A 4,807-nucleotide genomic window follows, 5' to 3' on the forward strand; every position below is an offset into this window, starting at 1 on the left:
TAGAAATAAACAGTGTCAATATTTATAAGTATAAATAATTAAACAATGTTATCCCTATGTCATTAATACAGACTTATCCAGACTATGACAGAGAATATTTTTAAAAATGAAAACCATAAATATGATAAATATTAAGCAAAATAAATCATGTATGTTTCCAGATAAAATAGACAACATAAATGTCACTTTATGTAGTTACGTTTTTAAGGATTAAAAATTCAATTCCAAACACGTTTTTTACAAAGTATAAATTTTGCCCAAAAGCAGTTTTAGCATTTGAATAATAAGCTCCTTTTTTTCCCCCTCTTTGTTTTTTTTTTAAATGTTTCAGTCAAAAAATGTGAGATCCCCTTATACCCCTCACTCCCCTAATTTCACTCCTCCCACATCAACAACTTCTTTCATCATCATGGGACATTCATTGCATTTGGTGAATACATTTTACAGCACTGCTGCACCACATGGATAGTGGTTTTAATTGTAGTTTACACTCTCCCCCAGTTAACCCAGTGGGCCATGGCAGGACATAAAATGTCCAACATCTGTCCCTGCAGTTCCACCCAGGACAACTCCAAATCTTGAAAATGCCTCCCCATCATATCTCTTTTTCCCTCTCCCTATCCTCAGCAGCTTCTGTAGCCAATTTCTCCACATCAGTGCTACAATTTCTTTCATTACTAGTTGCAATAGTTCCATAGTAGAATATTAGTAAGTTCACTCTAATCTATACTGCATTTCTCCAGCCTATGGACCTTGGGATGGTTATGTCCACTCCCCCTTTATATCAAGAGGGGGTTTAGATTCCACATGGATGATGGATGCAATTCTCCTGCTTGCAGTTGTAGGCACTTTTGGCTCTCCGTGGTATGGTGGCTGGCCTTCTTCACCTCCCTGTTAGCTGGCCAGGGTAAGTCCAATAAACCAGAGTATGTTAAGCCCTCAAAATTGTTGCAAGTATCTCTGAATATGGTCCTTTGACTAATGAAGATTGACTGTTGTGGGCAAGCCACTGAAGCCTTGTTAAATGTAGGAAAACCTCTCTAACTATAAGGCCTTTGGGGTTCCACCCAAATGATGGCAGTGAGGCATGCGGCAGACATGCCTGGGCATGTCCCTCAGAAATCTGCCTCCCCCCCAGCAACTAGAGTGCATGAACCAATCAGCCTCGCTAAATGAGCATAGCCAGCAAGCTGCTTGCATGTTGCCTCATGGTCTATAAAAGCTACTACACTTCCTCAATAAATCAGACCTGCACCACCAGTCTGCATCTCCAGAGGGGTTACTGTGTGTTGTCTTTCTCTGTTTGTCCTTACCTCTTCGGGAGCGGAGCCACTGGATGGCACCACAACATCTGGTGCCCGAACAAGGACCTGAAAACCCTGGAGACAATATCAGCGAGCTATCAAGTGCAGCTCGGTGTTGCAGTCAGTAAGTGACCCTCGGAATGGGTAATCTTTCTTTCTCTGAGAAGGCTCCACAAGCACATGCCATACATGCCCTTTTGGCAAGTAGGTGCATCAAAATTTCTGAAAAGGAACTTAATCAATATTGGGACCTTGTTATTTGTTTTAACCCCTGACTCTCCACAGCCTCCCTATGGGATCCCGCCACATGGACAAAGCTGCTTAAGCGCATGCACTTTGCTGAAGTCCATGAGGGAAAAATCTTTCCTCTAGGCCTCATTCCCGCTTTCTTAGCCATTCATGCTTGCCTTACGGGTGCTCCGCTAGATGTACTTTCCCCAATCCCACTTTCCGTCATGCCTGCAACTCCTTCTATCCCTGCACCTCCTTACGTACCACCTGACCATGATCACTTATACCCATCACAAAGATATATCCCAAAGCCCCAACTGCTCCCTCTCTGAAACTTCCCCTCTGCTCCTCCCGACATCTGCTACCAACCTTTCTCAACAAAAAAACCCCTACTAACGGCCCTCCGCAGGAAGCCATTGCTCCACAGGCTCCAGCAGAAGCCACTGGCCACAAGAGCGTTGCCCCCCCATTCCACAAAGGAGGAGGACCTAATCTCCTCTGCTTTGGCAGAGACCAACAACTCCTCTTCTTCAACACCTCCCCTTTCCCTTCCTACACAACCCCCACCCCTCCTCTTCCTCCTCTAGAGCTCCACCCTGTGGTCTTTGCCGTTTTCTTTCTGACCCTAGAACCATCCCCCCCTCCTTCCCTTGCACCCGCCATTTTCTCTTCCTCTTCTACTTCCTCTTCTGGTTCAGCAGCCATCTTGGCTAACCTATCCATTACTGTCCCTCCTCCCACCCCTTCCCCTGCACACCTTTGCCCAGTGAACTTCAATCCTACTGATCATGCCCCCTACAATAGGTACCCTTGGGATCATAAAACTATTTCACAAAGCCGTTCAGGAAGATGGCCTTAATAGTCCATACGCTCAGATGCTAATGGATAATCTGTCCCTTGAACACAATTGCGCTACTGATTGAAGAACCTTGAAAGTGCCTTTCTGACTCCTGGTGATTATGTAACTTGGAAAGCTTTGTACAATGATGAAGCAGAGAAAACAGGCACATGCAACCTTACCAATGGCATAATGGCCCTCCCCCCTGATGCTTTAAAAGGGGAGGGGCAATGGCTTCTTCCAACAGTCCAAGCTGCATGTCCAGTGCCCTACTTTGATCAGTGCCTCACCATTGCTAAAATTGCTTTTCAAAAACTCAACCCTCAGGGAATACTTATTCACCTCTCTAAACTTCTGCAGGGTTCCAACGAGCCCTTTTCTGACTATTATAGTTGAGTGAAGGAGGCCATTGATAGAAAAGTTTCACATTCTGCTGCCGCTGATGCTTTATTAAAAGACCTTCTTTGGGAAAGCACCAATACCAAGTGTCAACAAACAATTATGCCTATTCATAATAAAAGCTCCAATGACTGGGTCCTTGTTTGCAGAGACATTGGGTCTCATTCCACTTCTGCTATGGCAGCTGCAACTAATACCACTTCTGTCCTAGCTTCTGCCTCAACCGAGCATTTGTGCATCCAGCCACCTCACAAAACCTGCTACAGGTGCCGCAAGCCTGGTCATTTCGCCAAGGAGTGCCCTCCTGTGGTTATTCCTAAGCCACAAAATGTTCCCCCCTTGGTCTGCCCAAGATATAGGAAAGGAGTTCATTGGAAGAGAGATTGTTGCTCAAAAACTGACCTTCAAGGCAATCCTCTTCTGCCTTTAAACAAGATCAGGGGCACCTCTCAGCCCTGCAACTAAGATAGGACCCCCAACCCAACATTTTTTGGACTATCCCATTACCCAAGGTAAAGCATTTCTCACTCTCATAGTGCAGGGCAAGTCCATTACTGGGCAAATAGACACCAGAGCTGACTTATCTGTCCTCTGCTCTTCTGACACAGACCCTCATGGTTCAAGGTGTGGGAGGCCTAAGACCCTCACACCAGCTTACATCAACATTGACTTGGACAGACCAGATGGCAGAACAGGCACCTTCCACCCCCTTGTGTTACCCAACCTTACTCATAGCCTTTGGGGATGTGACATTCTCCCCAAAGTGGGAGCTGTCTTCACTACTAATTCTACAAATTACCCCCAAGCATAAAGGCCACTGGCCATCCACCTTTATTTACTTTATCCAAACTAAAACCTGTAAGATTAACACGGAAAATGCAAAACTCTATTTGGATGGACAAGTGGCCACTGCCTCGAGTAAAAGTAGAACGTCTAAAACTCCTTGTGCAAGAACAATTGAACTTGCAGCACATAGAACCCTCTACTAGTCCTCATAATTCTCCTATCTTTGTGATTCAAAAAAAAATCCCATAAATGGAGGCTACTACATGACCTCAGAAATATTAATGCTCATATGACAAAGATTGGCTCCCCGCAACCAGGCTTTCCTCATCCTTCAGCCATCCCATGTGATTACCACATTATTGCAATAGACCTCAAAGATTGTTTCTTTTCCATTCCTCTTCATGAAGACAACCATCAATACTTTTCCTTTTCCATACCCATCACAAATAATTCAGTCCCCCTACAACGTTATCAGTGGAAGATACTCCAGAAAGGAATGAAAAACAGTCCAACTATGTGCCAAATATTCATTAGTGAAGCCACTCGCCCCTTTCTCAGTTTTGTCAAATCATTCATTATATGGACAACATCCTCATTGCTCACCCAGACCCAATTCACTTACAATTCTGCTTGAAATCTCTTCTACAAAGTCTTATGCAACTGGGCCTCATCATATCACCTGAAAAAGTACAAAACGACCTGCCTTACACCTTCTAAGGCTATACCATCATGAGCTCTATCAGTCCTGCCATCCCCACTATTGTTTTGCCCCATAAATGTACTCTTAATGTGCTTCAGCACCTCTATGGTGATATCATTTGATTGTGTCCTCATCTGAGTGTAACCACTCATGAGCTAAAACCTCTTTTTGACCTCCTGGAGGGTGACCCTGACCCCTCCAGCTGTCATTTGGCGGGCAGCACTGAATGAGCCTGCCTGAGCCTCATAAATGACAGAATTAAAAATCTTCACCTAGCCAGCTTTCAACCAAAACTCCCTCTTTCAACCCTAGTCATCAACTCCCCTGGGATGCCCATGGGTCTTCTATATCAGGATTCCCCCCTCTTTTGGGTACACTTAGCTTTTAGTCATTTAGGTAAAGTTACCTCTTATTGTGATGTCATATGTATCCTTGGGAGAAAACTCAGAAAAACAGCTGTTCTCTTGTATGGCATCGAACCCAACACCTTAGGTCTACCATTCACTCAAGAACAAATACATCTTTCCCAAACTGATTTGAACATGCAGA

This window comes from Dasypus novemcinctus, chromosome 16 (assembly GCF_030445035.2).
Source record: "Dasypus novemcinctus isolate mDasNov1 chromosome 16, mDasNov1.1.hap2, whole genome shotgun sequence".
Lineage (NCBI taxonomy): Eukaryota > Metazoa > Chordata > Mammalia > Cingulata > Dasypodidae > Dasypus > Dasypus novemcinctus.